Source organism: Mustela lutreola, chromosome 14 (genome assembly GCF_030435805.1).
Source record: "Mustela lutreola isolate mMusLut2 chromosome 14, mMusLut2.pri, whole genome shotgun sequence".
Taxonomy (NCBI): domain Eukaryota; kingdom Metazoa; phylum Chordata; class Mammalia; order Carnivora; family Mustelidae; genus Mustela; species Mustela lutreola.
In genome coordinates this window covers 4,038,466-4,055,916 of record NC_081303.1, presented here as the reverse complement: position 1 = coordinate 4,055,916, position 17,451 = coordinate 4,038,466, and the positions used below count along the sequence as shown (strand labels likewise).

Genomic DNA, 17,451 nt, shown 5'->3' with positions numbered 1-17,451 from the left:
GAGCCATGAAAAAGCAGATTTAAAGTAAAACAGCATGATTGATCTAAAACTCTAATATTCTCTCTCCTCCCTTCCGAAGACATTGACTGTTTTGTTTTGTCTTGTTTTGCTTTGTCTCAAAAGTTGCTGGCTCATAAGAGAATTATTTTAAAGGCCACGAGGAAGGATAAAAGCAATGGAATGTAGTTTAGGAGCTACTTGTTTTTAAGTGATGCACACATCGGGTGAAATTCATCCATCTGAAAATTAAAGAGGAAAAAATAAAAAATCTTTTTAAATCATGGCATATGTATTTTCACCGATTCCTCCATTCTAATCCCTCGTTCTGAAAAAAATAATAATAAAATAAAAAAAATAAAAACAGGAAGATTTGGGACTGGAGACACTGGAGACACTGATCCAGAGAGGGGCGGAGAGGGAAGAAGGACAAGCAGAGAAGAGGAGAAGGAAAGAATAAACCCGGAGGACACGGGGAGCTGGAGAGGAGGGAGTTGGGGGAAGTCGGAGGGGGAGACAAACCATGAGAGACCATGGAGTCTGAGAAACAAACTGAGGGTTTTGGAGGGGAGGAGATGGGGGGTTGGGGGAGCCTGGTGGTGGGTGTTATGGAGGGCACGGATTGCATGGAGCACTGGGTATGGTGCATAAACAATGAATTCTGGAACACTGAAAATAAATTTTAAAAAAATGAGCAATAAGCCCATTTTACTGAATGCCTTTCGGTCACTTGGTAGAGGTGTGTTGACACATACCAGATGGAGGGACGTTAACACATGTCACTGCCTTTTGACACAACTAGTTGAGCTAATTCTCTGCTTTTCTTCTCTTCAAACATTCAGGGCCGCCAGCAAAGTCACCGAGGGTAGAAACTTTTCTGCCCCAAGGCACCGCCATGACGACTGTCCAAACTATTACCCTAGGAGTTACTGCAGAACGCTTTCGAAAGTATCCCAAATCATTTTATCTGTATCATTTAATTCAGGCGGTCTCCCAATGGCCTCCTCCCAACCACCTCTCGTTTGACAAATGAGAAAATAGGAGAATTGAAGTAGAACCAATCAGTTCTGGTGCTCCTTCTCGTACACCTCAGCTGCATCCAAGAATACAAAGGTTTAAGCATATTGTACACCTGAGACCAATATAGAACTGTATGTTAACTAACTGGAATTAAAACAGAACATTGTTTTTTAAGGTAGGCTCTAAGCTCAGCGTGGAGCCCAACGTAGGGCTTGAACTCACAAACCTGACACCCATCCCTGAGCTGAGACCAAGAGTCAAACGCTCAACCGACGGAGCCACCCAGGCACCCCTAAAACAAGAACTTTTTAAAAAAATGTTTAACTTCAAAGATGTGGAATTTCTTCAAGAATGATGAAATTTTGAAATCAAATAGAATTAATTAAATCCGTACAAACACTAAATCAAATCACCAAACATCTTCTGCCCCAGGCCCTGAGCGACTTGGTTTAGTGTTTTCACAGTGAATGCTAATTCAAAACGTCCACTTCATGGTCACAGTATACACTGGTAGTTGAAATGGCTTTCAGCATAGCCTTTCCAGTTTCCAACAGCACGCACATACACAAAAATTCACCGAAACTCCTCTTTATTGAATGTGAAGGAGATAGGTACCATGTACTGCGGAATGGTAGTTTTAAGCGGAGAATTTTATATACTCAGAAAATCCCGCATATACATAATACAGAGAGAAACACACTGAAAATGATCCAGGAGAGGAATGCGGCAAAAGTGAATCTTCCTCTAAATGGCTCTGAATATGCAACACACGATCTAAACAAAATTAAATTAAACAATAATAAAGTTAGACTCGACATTAACAAATTGGATCCAACCTAACCAGTACTCACATTACTGCGTGACCAACACTGATTATTTTATGATCTGAATGCAAAGATGGAAATAAAATTAAGGTTGATTCGGAAAACAGGACAAAATTTAGTTGCAAATCACCTCCCACTAGCTTTCTTACACATTGTTAAAGATTAAAAAAAAAGGGGGGGGTACTAACCTTTCCAAAAATTAACCAACTGAAATGTGGTACTGAAAATGTCGTGGTCTGGAATCATGAAAAAAGGGAAGGAAATCCACTATACTCAACCTGGCCTCACTACTGACAAAGGTGATTCTACAAAAGTCAAAAGGTTTCTCTTAGGCTACTTATTATAGTTCCTGTTTTCTCTGTTCAGAAAACAAAAAGAAGACCAAAACAAAACAAAACAAAACAAAACAAAAACAATTCTAAGTTCTTTTGGTTCTTTACTGAGCTTCTCAGTAATGTCGTTTCACCAGGCCCTGAAAATGCAAGTTGAATTCTAAGCACTGTTTCCAGGAGTTGATGCGCACCCTGGGCCAGGTAGCACCCAGGGCCACCCTCAGATATTTCCAGGGGGGTCCAGATCACTCAAAGAAAAATCTATTTAGAATTCTACTGGTTCTCCAGCAAAACAAGCCAGAAAGCAATCATTATCCACTCTGGCCAATGAAATACAAGACCAGGTCTTTTCTTGAAAAAAACCCAGGTGAAATGGAAAGAAAGTGAAATGTACCAGAAGAAAACTCTGTTACAAAAAAGCAGAGGTTGGGGGTAAACTATTCCCTAACAAAAGTGAACCAACAGGACCCAAAGTGTGTGTGCAGTTTTTAAATGCAAGGAGCAGTAAGTCCCCTCTGAAGAAATCAGTCCCCTTCAGATGTTACATTTGAACACGTCTCCTTTCGAATTTACACCTGTTAACTTTCAATTGTTCCTGCAAAGCTCTGACAGGCACAATTTTTTAAAAAATGGGTTAAATGTGCACACATTTCACAAATAAAACTAATGCCTACCATTACAAAAAACATTGAACACACTCTGGCCTTAAAAAAAAAAAAATAGGTTACTTTAAAAAGGGAAAGAATTTGATTTTGATGTTGCTAAATTCTCACATAAAGATCTGGTTTCGTTTAAAAAAAAACACACACACATAATACACACATTTGTACCTAGCCATCCCCACACATTTATGCACACACGTGTGTGTTAATATATACATAAAAAACTATAATAAAAGTGGATAAACTCAAAAGAGAGTAAGCGCATTGTGGGCTTTTCAAAAAGATTCTCTAAAACGTTATCTTAAGGAGCCAGCTCTACCACTGCAGTGTTTCCACAACAATCCTGCTGTCTTTCTTTCAGAATCAAGTATTTTCTTCTATTTTTACTCATTTTACACATACATGGTTTATTTACTGAGTGAGATTATAAACATCTTGAAAATAACACACTTTGTTCCTGAACAAGCCCTGCTGTTACTTGGGCTTTGGAGTCATGGTACCCAAGAAACCAGCTGGGAAACCAGGGTCAGTCACTGAAGCAAGGTGGGGGTCCGGCTGGGCCCTCAGGGCAGCACCTAACGTGCACGAGGTGCAGGCCTGGGCCAGGCCCTGTTCCAAGCTTTCATCACACGCTGTTAGCCTTTTTCATTCTCAAAGAAAACCAATCTTAAAGATCTGGGAAGTGGAGCCCAGAACAGTTAAATAACCGCCAAGGTCACATAGCAGGTCGTGAGGCCAGGGTTCAAACACACACGGTCTAGCTCCAGAAGCCTCGCACCGGACTGCCTCCCCCACCCTCCCCTTCTTCATCTGTAGCCGAGGGGAAATCCTACCTTCGGGCTTGTGGGATAACATCCCATCACATGTGAACAAAACTAGCCCAGGGGCCTGACATAAAATAAGTGCTCAAAAAGAAAAGGATTAAGGACACAAAACAAACCTATAAATGGAAAACCGTACACTTTCCTTTCTCTATAGCTTTTGCACTATAGTCCTGAAGGTCAGTGAAGTTACCTGATCTGATTCTGTATGGTGAACTGAAGCCATTTGGGGTTGATTAATATGCAAATAATGTAACTGTTTATAAACATATACAGTTAATACTCACCAGCAACATGTAAATAACCTTTCAATACGAACTAATTGATTCACCAAGTGCTTTTCCTTTTTTTTTTTTTCCTGTACAAGTAACGCACATTGCCATGGTGGCATGAATAGAAGTATTTTGATATGGTGTCATATGTCCCCTGAAGAAATTCTCCAGAGTCTGAACAGAATTAAGAGACCAGTGATTACAATATACTCAACTAAACAGATGTATGTGGGATCAAACCCTTCTAGCAATTCATATAATTTTTATTTCCACTTTTGAATATACCAGAAGATTATAAATCCTAAAACAAAGATACTGTGCCATGTATGCCACAAGGACGTCTATCACCACTTACAGACTTGGAGCTTCTGAAACGACCCTACACAACTGTAGGTGCTCTGGGTAAGGCAGAAACTTCCCGTCACACACGGCCTGCCCTGAAGCCAATACGCTTCACTTGAGCCCCCAGTCACGGAAAGGTCACCTTCTATAGCCCTGGGGGGAAAACGTGCTTTCTGAGTCTTCATGGGATGCACACAGAGACTTTTTTCCTTTCTTTTTTGCTATCATGCATGCTCCTTTCTGAGTCATACTAAGGAAATAAAACATTGGTGATGCCAAAAGACATCAGGAGGCAATATTCTAAAATGGTCAGTGACCCAAGGACACCATATTGTTCTTGTCCAAGCGAGCCAGGGCTCATCTTAAAGTCTGATTGTAACGTGGAATTCAATGGGAGCTCAGAGCACATAGCATTCAGATGATGCTCGCCAGCTTTTGGGGGCGGAAGCAGGCAGCAGACTGCATTCCTAGTACGCTCTCACTTAAAGTCTGCCTGGAGAGGCCAGCACCAATTTTCCTACCCCTTTATCTTGCTTTTCCCTAAAGATTTCAAGACAGTGCTTGAAATTTTACTGGAGTCATAAATCATATATTTACCTTCATGCGACTGGTTTCCAAGAGAGCCAGAGTTTTTAAGGTTTGTCTGCCGGATGTATTATGTTACTGAAACGCAGAAATGGCTGCTGTGCACGACAGTGGTTCGTGAAACTCTGAGTCGTAACATTATCTTTCTCAATTGAGTTGAGGAAAGAATGTTCATAAAATATATACTGCTTTTGGTTAGGGGCTGATTTCTAAATAAACAGACTCAGCAATGGAAAGTCTACAGACTGGCAAAACAAAACGTGCATTAGTAAATGTACGTTTTAAAATCAACTCTCTCACAGTCTTCGCGTCTTATAAGCATTTCAAAGGCTGAAACCCCAATTGCATTAAATTTATGATTTATAGCTGTTCTAATTCAACTTCTTTTTCAGTTGCTGAAGGAAAATCTGTGGATTCTTCTGGCCTATTTCTCCTCCATTTTATAGCCTCTGACGTGGCCTCTCTGCCTGAGAGGGAACCGCACTGCAGAGGTCCGAAGGCGGCCATCTGAAGTCAGGGAAGGGCAGGAAAGCGTTTGCTACAACAAATCTCCCAGTCCTTCTGGGCCCCCCAAAATAGGAAATGCTGGTGATTAGGGGATTACATTGCTTCCAATTTAAAAAAAAAAAAAAGTGCTAATCTGCACAACATGAAGCCGAACGAAGTGGGGGCATCTTTCCTAATTTACAATGAACTGGGATCAACTAGATTTTTATCACAAATACAAAGTGGGAATGAGAAAACAACAAGAAAGGAAATGCCACAACTTGGTTAGATCCTGCTTTTCACACCAGATTATGGGACCGGTAGCTACCAGGATGCTTCCAGAAGATTACAAGGCCAAAAATAACCAAGGAAATATGGCGGGCCCAAATGTTCACCTTTATTTCTAAATCAGTAGTGCAGGCTGACACACAACTGGAGGACACCTACATCCATGTTTCCCACTTGAGATTAAAAAATAAGGTAGTTTTAATTCTTGCATCATTGTCATGATAAAGGCTTGATCAGAAAGTGCATGCGTACTATGTAGCTTTTATCATTCTTTGACCAAATACTAAATGACCTGCCACAGGCCAATAAAGTGTACAGACAGCATCCCTGCCCTCAGGTAGCTTATATTCTATTTGGGGGAAAATCCACATACGTGCAACACTTGGTAACACTGCAGTAGAGAACTAAGAGGACAGAGGATAATTAGCGAATGAATAACAGAGAATAGAAGTGCTGTAAGAACCCTGTAGCGGAGAGGGTCTCTGTGAGAGGACAATATGCTTCAGGGTACAGGTGTCTGCGTTAGAACAAGCCCGAGTTCTGCCACTTACTGTAATTCCACGAAGCAATATGCTTAACTACAAGCCTCAGTTTCACCAGCAGTAAAATGGGAATGATGATACCTGCCACATAAATCATACAAAACTCATACACTGTATGTGGAGAGATTTTGTACTCTGTAAAGAAGCTATAAATGGCCACTGAGAAGACGGTAAAAAGAATCACACAAAAGTGTTACCACTGATCAGGGAGAGCAGAAAGGGTTAGGAGGTCGGCAGGGGAGAGGATCAACTTTTCTTTACATCCTTTCTATTGTTTGGACTTTAACAACACCTATGCACCAATTTTGTGACGAAAAAATTAAAGCTGTATCCATATTACCTGTGACACCATATGTAGGTGTCATAAGATACTCTACTGTAAACACTAGTAGCCCTGTCCCTTCATGAGTACAAAGAAACAAGACTTGGTCCCGGTTTCAGTTTGAGTATTTCTAAAGGTATAAAGATGTGCCAAGCTTGGGAATGGTAACCAACTGAAACAGTGTTTTCTTTCCATGACATTTCAAAATAGAGCAAATTTTATAGTCACCCCAAACTATCCACTGATTCAAACAATCACTTTGGTCAATATGTTTTGAAACAGCCAACTTATTTAAGCAAAAATCTTAAATAACATTAGTTCTCAAAGGCCAGTCTTTGTTGGCACATCACTGTGCTTTCTGGAGCCCATCACATGGCAGGTATTTAACGGATAACTTTGCAGACATAGAAAAGGTCTTCAGGCCATTTACAAATGAATACCGAGGACTTCCCACAGAGGCATGGAAGATTTTGTAGAGGGAATCTGATCACAGATTAAGCATTAACTCTTAACATTATAAATTCTTAACATTCTTAACATTAACAATTCTTAACATTTTAAGTAAGTGTGAGCCCTTTGAGGGCAGGAATCCTGTCTTCTCAATCTTCAGATGCCCAGTCCCTAGCCTCGGGACCAGTATGTGAGGAGGCAATAATGAATATTTGTTGAACTATGCGAAGGAAAGATAACTCTAAAACATTTTAGTCAACTAGATGCCCAACGCGACGAGCACATACGCTAAGAACAAAACCTGTATAGTTGTACTCTGTAGAAAAGCAATTAAACTTCTTCAAAAACAGTAAAGATAATTATGAATTTGAGTTCCTTAGAGAAAACCTCATAAAAGTCCCTTTTTGAGGAAGGTTCGCTCCTACGTTTGAGAAACTACAGATGTGTGAGTAAGAAGAAATTGCGGAGCAGTTTGATGAGAACCACCTTCCACGTGCCTTATCCAAAATTACCAAGACACGTCCCATCCATCGATGGGAAGAGAAGAGGGCAGGGGAAAGGCTTTCACTATTTGTGGCCGAAACAAGCCCACACCTGGAATGCTGGATTCCTGGCTGACTACTGCCTCTCTCTCTCTCTCTCATGGCTCCTCTAGGATGATTTGTGAATAAACATATAGACACTGAGCAAGGACAGAGTTGGTATTCATGGGTAATAAGACTATTAGATTGTGTGTAGTCACACTCGTCTATTCCAAGTATTATAGGAGCAGTAATAGGGCAGGGGGAGGCGAGAGAGAGCATACGGGGCTCGCTCAAGCACTGCGGGATAGGCCCTATGGACATAAGTATGGAAGTGGAAACACAGTGATAGGAAGAAACTCCTCTGATTTCCACTGATGCTTTAACCCCCCCCCCCCCATCAATGATGTACCCAGTGCTAATCTCTTTGTTCCACTCTGAATTACTGGATAATTCATTTTTATCTTACTTAATCTTCCTACCAAGGTGACCAGGACTTGTCACAACTTTGGATTCCATTAGTGGTATATGTTAATTCAAGAGAAGACATTTCATGGTACGTGAAGGCTTTAAGATGGCTCTCACTCGAAGCTTTTGGAAATATTCAACCCAATATATTTAAAAGAGGTAGATTTTTTCTGCTTCTAATAAGTATCGCATAAGGCCAGTAGAAATGAACCGCTTTAGCTGTAATTCTTTAAAGATTACTGAGTTTCATAGTTTGGCTACTCAAATGATATTTGGAAGCTACCTAGGAATTTTCTCACATTTTGATCTCTGGAAGGGCAATTCATCAAGCTCTTGTTTGAGGTAACTCGAACTTTAATCAGAATTCTGTGGAGGGGGGGGCAGTCGCAGGGCCGTCTACCCAGAATCTTCAACAGCGTATATAATTGAAAACAGCAACAATGGGAGAAGTTGAGGAGATGCCAGTGGGCTGGTATGTTCTAACCTCTGGTCAAGCAGTACTTGGCAAATCTCAACAGATTTCGTTAACTCGAGATAAAAACTTAAGCAGTGGCATTCCATTAAAATAAAATAAAATCTTCACACAGAATCAAGAATTCCCAGTGAAGAAGAGTGCTGTACCTAAGAGCACAGATCGACCAGAGGCAATTTGTTAGAAGACTGAAGTCGGGATTTCGTAGTGCAAGAAACTAAAGAAACTTGAAAGTTTCTTTAGGTCAAGCCATACAGCACGGCACTCGGGGAGCCAGCCAGCATCGCTGAGGGAAACGAGGAAGGCCACATGTGGAACTAATTACTCATGTAGAGGCCATGACAAAGAACATTTCTCCAGACTTTTCATGGGGGCTTCACTTTCAGGAAGTTGCTATAATTACTGTTCAAGTCTAGAGCAGCCTGCAAGCCGCTGACAGATCCAACAGACGAGGAGGAGGAGGGAAAGAGACAGGAAAAAAAAAAAAAAAAGAACTTATCTGCCCTTTTTGACGAGTGAAATACCAGAAAATAAAGTACCACAGGAAAGCTCCAAAGAGTTGGCAAATGAGCCCTGACTTCCAGTGTTCAACTTTTTGTTTACTTTCTTTCTTTTTTTTTAATCTACCCTCTATCTTCAAATTACTTTTCTAGCCTGGACCAGACAGCAGATTTGTATTGTACTTCTACACTAACTCACTTTCAGTTGGCCACAGCAGAACTGTACATCTCGACTCTTTTCTTTCTTTTCTTTTCTTTCTTTCTTTCTTTTTTTTTTTTTTACAGCTTTTCCATACTGAGGCCCACTTCCTGCCCAGTTGAGGAAAAAAATCTGGCCTGAAGATGAAATGACTGCTTAACATTACACTAAAACATCTGGTACCATTTTACACACAGACCCATGTCTGAGAGCAGGCGATCCTAGCGGTCTCTCCAGCGGCACCGCGCATACCCAAACCTCCCCAGGGTGACATCATCCCATATATGGACTCTCCAGCCCAGCCCTCCCCCTTTTCCTGGTCCTAAATTCATTGCCAGTTCCCCAGTCTGCAGCAAATGTGCCACGTCAAGACTGGAAATCACAGCCCTTGAGTGTGTCTCAGTCAGTGCAGCAGAATTCTGGGGGGAGAGCCGAAAGCTACCCCTGGTGCAGGAAGGGAGGCTTTTCCCAAAGACCGGGAGAGGATTTTAAGTGCATAGATGGAAGCTTCTGGAGATCCTGCTCCGTCGCCCCAGTGTTCAGACTACCTGTTCAGGACAATGCCGTTGTACAGTAGTCTGCACATTGGTTAGACTGGGCAAGGGAGAGCAACGCTGTGGACGTCCGGGGACCAAAGTGGCTGTTTCCAAGGAGAAGACTTTTGTCTGCTTTTTCAAATCTCACGCCCAGTGTTTTTCTTCACAGGTTTTGCACACTAGGGACCCAGAAGCCCTCGGGGACACTGCTGAGAAAGGACCGCTCGAAAGAAGACCTGTGGGTAAGGCCTTCTTGAGTGCTCACCTGGTCTGTGCCCAGGAGAACCGAGGTGGGGAGCCAAGGGCCTGCGAGGGAAACGGAGGGCTCCGTGTGGTGGGGAGCAGCGCGGCCACCCTCGAGGGAGGAGCAGCCTGGGGTACAGAGCGATTTATTGTATGCTATTTGATTTCTGAAGACTCATACGTCAAGTATTTCCTTAAGTTCAAAGATTTTCCCACTTCCAACCGAAACATGAAAACACTCGAAACACTTCAGAGTAATTTAATGAGGCTGGTTTTTAATTGTTGAACTTAATAATCCAAGGGCCTAAAAACTTATCTGAGTAAGGGCTGCAGTAGAAATTTTAACATCCCAGGATTGAATCCATTTTGCCTCCAAGTAAAGACTATCTGCTATTTGTAAAATGCTATCCGAACAGTGCTTTTTGGGAAAATTTACTTACATACTATATACTATAAATACCAGGAATAGTAGTATCTAACAATAAAAGTAGAGGCTGCCAAGGTTTTGCCCACCAGACAAGGCAGACGGGACTGACCCAGAAAGAGCGCCAACCCAGAACTTAGTGAGTCAGCAACTGATTAAGTCGGAGAATAGCAGACACCTCTGTCTACAGATACCCCACTACGTATCTCTGTGGTACAGTTTTATTTTTTTTTAATCTGAAAATGGTTGATAATTGCTGGTCAGCGGAGACCTCATGCCGCTGCTATTTTACGATGCTGCTATTTCCACGAGCATTTAAAATGATAAGGCACTTTGTCTAGAAACCCGCTGATAAAAAAGGAATTTGTAAACAAAGGCACAGTTTTCTTTGGTCCGTTTCCAGCTGTCCTGGAGGTGAAGGGGGGTGGGGAGAAGGTGGGAGGGAGGAAATCCCTCAAGCTGAATGAAATCCCAATAGCGAGAAGAACAGAGAAAGTCTGGTTGCAACGTGATCCATGCTGCACTGTAAAGGTGGGCCTCCTAAAGAAAGTTCTGGAAGAATGTTACTGCCTCACCCCTAATTCCCTCAACCTCCATTTTATAGAACTATTTTATATAATGAAAACATCTGTTCTATAGGCTTTTATGAAAAAATGAAGAGCTCTCTTTTGTCCTCCTTTAAATTCCTTAAAATTACAGCAGTTCCTGAACAAATCCTTTTCTAAATGGTACATTTTGTAACAATCTAAAAATTGTAACAAGTTCTCTTTTGTGAAACATTTTATGACAAAAAAGTTTCCCCAAGTTATCTTTCGTGAAAACGATTTACTTTTTAAACTACCCTTTTGATCATCCCCAAACTGGTATAAAGAACATATAGGCTATCTCTTCTATTCATACTTTTTATTTGAAAAAAAGCAAGGATATCTATTTAGTCATCTTCTCCACTTCTCCACTTAAATGATATGATAAAGCCATCCTTTGTTTTTTCTGTTGTGATCTGGAAGCCTGCATATTAATCATTTTTAATAGAACAAGAGATATTTAAAATATCCATAGTTCCTCTTACACAAGGAAACTGAAAACAAACAAACAAACTATGAGGTAATCACAGAAGCTTATTTTCTCAAGAAATACATTTTTACTAGTTGATGCACTTACTAAAGAAGAAATGTAGCTATAAAAGACTTTGGCAATGTTTAAAGTTTTCCGAAAAATTTTTTTTAGACTATAAATGACAGAATTTCACAGCTTGCTTTCCTTTCATGTATATTTGATTTAAATGTCTTTCTTTACATTAAATGGCCTTTCTGATTGTAAGAAACTATCACTGCTCGCCCACCAATTCTCTCCCTCAGGACGAACTTTAGTCTGGAGATAGAGGGGACCCGATGGTGTCCTTGGCATAAGTACAGGAATGGGAACCTTAAGAATTGATTTGTAGAGGGTTAGCCTAGGGGTGCCTACAAGTGTTCGGTGGAGTCCCGACAAGCCATTTTGATGCAAACTTTTAAATAATGAAAAGAAATCCTACTTACTTTTAAATCGGATGGGCTAAATTCAGGCTCAAAAGTAAAAGCTCACTTTATAAAGCCCCGTGGACTGAAGGCAGGATAGGATGGCCATTCATACGCTGGGCTATACCCCAGCATGAATACACATGTATCGTAAAATAACCTGCTCTCTTTCCAGGGTAATTAGAGCAATGTTTAACTTTATTTTGATATTACTTTATAAGGAGATATACAAATATTTTAGAGGTCATGGGATCTATTCCAGAGGAAACTAACAACAGTGACATCTTCAACTCAAATTACCCTTGGATATGATCGTAAGTATTAAAATTAAATATTGTACATCGTCAGAAAGAGAACAATGCTTGCAGGGCCTGTCCAAATTGCATTTCATAGAAGCTCAGTAGTTATTTTTCATTTTAGTGCGTAGATGACTGGTGAAGTAGGCTAGGTACAAAGATAAAAGCAAAACTTTTTCTGGCATCCAAGAGAAAGGAAATTTAGGGCCTCAGCCTCAACACCATCAATTCTTAATTGGATGAGGATTGATATAAAACATTTTTCAAACCCCATTCCCTTTTTTAAGCCACAGATCTCAAAATCAAAGAAATCACATTGTTTACAGTGGGACAAAGTTTCACACTGATCACTTTCCTGCAGTTAGTCAATAGGTTAACGTCCTTCCGGCTTGGCATTTCTGACTCTCGGCATAGATAATGGTGTTTATGTTTTTAAAAGACCAAAATATACTGTCTCCCCCCACCTCTCGCCTTATAGACCACCCAAGCTTTTCACGCCGTGAGAAAAAGCTGAGGCGTAAAGCTTCTAATGAAAGAATTTTTCCTTTTTTTTTTTTAAGGAAATAAGAGGAAAATACAACTTGAAAATGTGAAACAGTTCACTTCCCCACCAGCGTCCATCCTTACTAAAGAGAAGCCCAAACTTCCAATTACTCTATAAGAGCTCTGCTCCCTAAAAACAATCCATTTTCCTCTTTTCTAAGGAGAGTATCTCACCCATCACAATAATGTCCAAATAATAACCAAGGGGGCATCACTCAGAAACCCCAACTTAAAATAACCAGAGGGTCAGGCTCCAACCTGAAAGGAGGAATCTTCAGGGAAGACAGAAAATTTCTTACTTGGTTTCTTCTATCTTTCTTCTTTCTTTTCACCTTAGTGTGCTGTAAACTATGTAAAGTTTTGAAAGGTTTTGAAGGTCTCTTTTTAAAAGCTTTATCAGTTTTAATGAAGTAAATTAAGGAAAATAATTAAATCTTCATTTTGAATATCCTGACCTATCGTGACAGCCAGTTTCCTGAAGTTGTTTTGGTTTAATTTTGCTGTAAAGGATTTAGAAGATAATTCTTTCCTTGTATTTTTTCCTTAAGATAATAAATAAAAGACAAGAGAAAATAAGGTATAATAATCACATCAAAAATTACATGGTGTGATAACAGAAATAGCTCTTTTATATTTTAGCTAGTATTTTAAGTGATAATGAATTGATATTAACTCTAGTTGGGAGATGGAAAAAGAGTCTTGAATGTTTTTTTCAGCCTTCTGTCTTTTTAACAAGATTGAGGGCAGGTTCAACATAACTATGAAGTATGTATATTTCACAACTATAACTGTAGTTTAAAAAGCCATTAGAAAAAAATTTTCCAAAAGTTGTATGAGTAGAGCAGTCATTTTTCAGCAAGATTTTCTTCTCCCTGAAAAAAGGCTATGGATTTTCAGGCTCAAATATTTTGGGGTCATCTTGATTTACTAGAACTGTTTCATATTAAAATATAGCATATAAACTCACAAATATTTCTTTCTATTTTCAGGTCGCATGCATCATTCCCTTAATTGAGCAGAGTTAACGGGATCAGATTATTTATGGGAGAGAGAGGGAAAGCTATACAGAATCCCAGTAATTTTTAATTTCCACCAATATACTCTTTGTAAGTGAATCACTCTAAATATCTTCTTTTACACTGTATGCAGTACCAATACCAAAATACTTTCGTAAGGTATTTGTTTTTGCATACTCTGACCTTGTAATTATCTAAATAGCAGCCAAGTTTACTGATGTTTTTGATTCTGTTAGGACAAAAAAAAAAAAAAAAAAAGAAAGTTCTCTACTCAGAATGATGACCAGAAACAGAATCAGACATTTATTTTCTTGAAATCAAATAAATGGAAAATTGCTCTTATCAGCTCTTTGTTGAAACTGTACCATATCTAATCAATGCATAAAAGTTCAGACGTGTAGAAAACTGCATTTTTTTCAGCCTTTCAAAACATTTTCCTCTCCATAAAGTTTGTTTGCTATTTTCTCAGAATTTTACAGTTAAAGGGAAATAACTACGCGTTTTCTTCAAAATTCTTTGGAAAAAGTCCCAAACTCCACACTCCTTGGACAATAAGGTTTTGTTTTATTTTTGAAGAAATCCCACTTACTGGAATTTTGACTATCTAAATGTTTTGTTTTTTAAAGGGCAAGGGAATTTATTAAATACCTCTATGAATGTGAATTGATCATTGATACTAAAATAGCCAGTAGGATTATCCTTGAGCCACCAGAATTACATTTTCTATCTGTGTTTTTAACACCAGTAACTCTTTCTTACATAAATTATAAGAAAATTTTCCAAGGGGTCTGGTTTTACTCTCTGGATATCAAATGAGGTTTCCTTTCCTATGTTTAAGAAACTATTCTGCAACTGTGTGGTACTACCAATGTCCAAAACATATTCTGAACAGCACTGTGGGAAACAACTTTTTAGTTTATACCCTTTTGATGCCTGGTATGGCGCTATAATTAATTAAGAAGAGGAGCGAGTAAGCTCACAACTGCTTCTTATTTTGGTTTTCACACCCATAACTAAAAACTTTGCATTAAAAAGAACGTGAGAAATTTAAATACGTTCTCGCTGTTTTATGACGTATTGGCAAAAATCCACCCCCTTGTAAAAATCCCACTAGCAAAGCATCTGATACCAAAGTTGGCTGGTTGAACTGCCAAAGACATTGGGCTCATTGATTATTTTGAAAATGGCTGCCGTTTCCATGTCAATGACAAGTTTCTTTTTCATGGGCAGGGCTATGGCACTTATCTACCACAAGAAACATGTATAAACACAGTCTTTATCTTTAACTTCAGTATTAAAATATGCAGTTTTTGTGAAGAGGAAAAACATCTGGTTCAATTACTCTGAACTCTGACTGCATGTGGGGCCAGTAATACTACTAGGAATTGGATTTAAGAATAAACCTTGTGTTTAATCTTTTTTTTTTCCTGTTTTCTTTTGTTTTTTTCCTTAAAATTTCAATGTGAGTTTTCAGTTACGACCATTCTCCATGTTAGCACATTTGGAACCGATGTAAAAGTGTACTTTCTGAATAAAGTCAAAAGTCTCACTTGTTTTAGTTCCATAATGTCGTAATGTTTAATTCTATTGTGTGTTTCTCTCCCTTTCCCCCTCACCCTCCCAAATCACCAAATCTGGAAAACAGACTGATTGTGTCTGCCCATGAGCAGAGGAAACCCGAAGGAGCCAAGGGCCTGGCTGGACGGAGTTGCCATGTGTCTGCCTGTCTACACTTGCTGTGCAGAACATGCGCTCACCTGTACAGCAGGCACAGACAGGCAGTCACACGGCAACCCAGCCTGAGTGACCAGCAGCCACTGAGCACGAGCAGCCCTCACGCCGCAGCATCCACACCAAGAGCTGTGGCCAGAGTGAGGGGTGTGGGGGCCTGGGGGTCGGATCTGTTGGATGAATACTTAATTCGTATGTACTATTTTATTACTATATTTTGACTCAAATATTGAAACCCACCAAAAGTAAAGTGAGTGGTGCCGATGAAATATAATAAAACCCATTTCTGAAAATGTTCTCTTTGCCTAAGTGTTGTCAGTAAATTACTACCCTTGACATTAATTGTACACAGCTTTGCAGCACCCTGTAAGCAATACAACAAAACAATATAACTTCAGTCCTACGCTTGACAGAGAAGAAATGATTCTAATAGTTCTACTGCAAAAACTAAGTTTGGTTTTCTAGCTCATGATTTTTTAAGAGAGAGGGAGACAAGAAAACAAGGCAAGAGATAATGTTCCAGGGGATCATGTGTTTTAATAAACTCTACCAGTTTGGGTCTGGGTAAAACATAGTGAAAAGAGGATTTTGAACACAATGTTCATATGTGTTAGAATAGTGGCTTCTCCTCTATTGATATACAGTAAATTGGAATTGAAGCTTCGATAGTCCCAAGTGTACACAAAGACTTACTGATACACAAAGACTTACTACTTTGTCACTGTTTAATTAAGAAGAGATGACACTACAGTTCTAAAGGTGATATTACCAGGCCAATGCATTCACTTGGAATACATGCTCCCATTCCCTGTAAACCTTGAAACTCTTGAAATGTTTGGGGAATGTGATTATTTTCAAAAAGAGCAAGGAAAGCGGTCGATGGTAACACAATGTGCACTTTACCATATCTCTTGAGGAAGTGTCAAAGCCTCAGTTTATACACTGTGAACGGGGGAGAAATTATCAGAGCTAGCTTGTGTATATGAACGCTTACACACTGATGGGTAAAAAAGGTGAGAGACAGATCAAATTAGAAAACTGTCAACTTTGATTTGGTTCACTAAAATGTTTTAACTTCAGTATTTAAAATTAATTTCTTCTTCTTGAGATTGTGGTTGAACCTTCAAAAACGTAGCACAAGACTACATTAAAATTTTCTGGTTTCTTCAAAACTTAATTAAATATTTCAAATATATAGTTTGGACTAAAAAAACCTATTTTTATTCAGATCATTTTTAAAATGAAAGATTTAGTCTTAAGGCTAAAAATCCTACGAGGTTAAAAATTTCTAGGATTTGGGGCTATTTTACTAGACCTGACACTATAGTTTCTTAAAAAAAAAAAAAAAAAAAAAGGAAAAAGATTGGGCACAACCGCGAAGTAAAAATATAATTAAGGCTAAATTCTTGCATTTAACGATCTGGCCTTAGGAAATCGGGCCTCTGCAAAAATATACTTCTGAAAAACACACTGAAGTTTCTTCCCTTAAATGAAAGTCCCATGACTGGCAAAGAGAGTACTAAACAATAGTTCAGAAAACATAAAATATAAACAGGAAGGTGATACAAAAATGTCTCCTGAAATATTTACATAGTACCGCCCAGTGTTAAATGTTTTCTATAACCCGCAGCAACTGTCAACAGAAGTCCACATCTGGATTGTTCTACTGGACCCTGCGAGGCAGACCCAGCCCAGTACCTGAGACCCTTCTGGGTGACATGATAGCAGGTCAGAATGTAAAGACTGTTCTACCCCAGCAGACTCCAAAGGGAAATCGAAGCCAGCAGAGTCACCCTTAAGAGAGCCACTCCAGGAAAAACCACTTCAAATAGTGCTCCCGTAAAATGTGAGGTTAACATTTTGGTTTTACCTTTTTTTCACTTCACTTTCAAAAAATGCCTGGAGGAATATTATACATATTTAAGTTCATTAAATGAAGCACATTTTAAAATTTTGCTCTTCTGGTAAAGAATAATATTGTTTTTCCAGAATAAACTTTTGAGTGGGACAAAAAAATACTTTTAGGGGAGTGGGTTTGAGCC

At 39.4% G+C, this 17,451-nt stretch overlaps 1 protein-coding gene and 1 long non-coding RNA gene across 3 annotated transcripts in view; one reads left to right on the top strand and one right to left on the bottom strand.

Moving 5' to 3' along the window:
• DNM3 (dynamin 3) overlaps positions 1 to 17,451 on the bottom strand; it is a 533,795-nt gene that overhangs the window by 218,873 nt on the left and 297,471 nt on the right. The gene's annotated exons all lie outside the window — the stretch shown is intronic.
• LOC131815275 (uncharacterized) lies at positions 9,455 to 15,706 on the top strand. The gene is made up of 2 exons (XR_009347633.1): positions 9,455 to 12,137; positions 13,652 to 15,706. It is a non-coding gene; the product is annotated as an uncharacterized LOC131815275 (long non-coding RNA).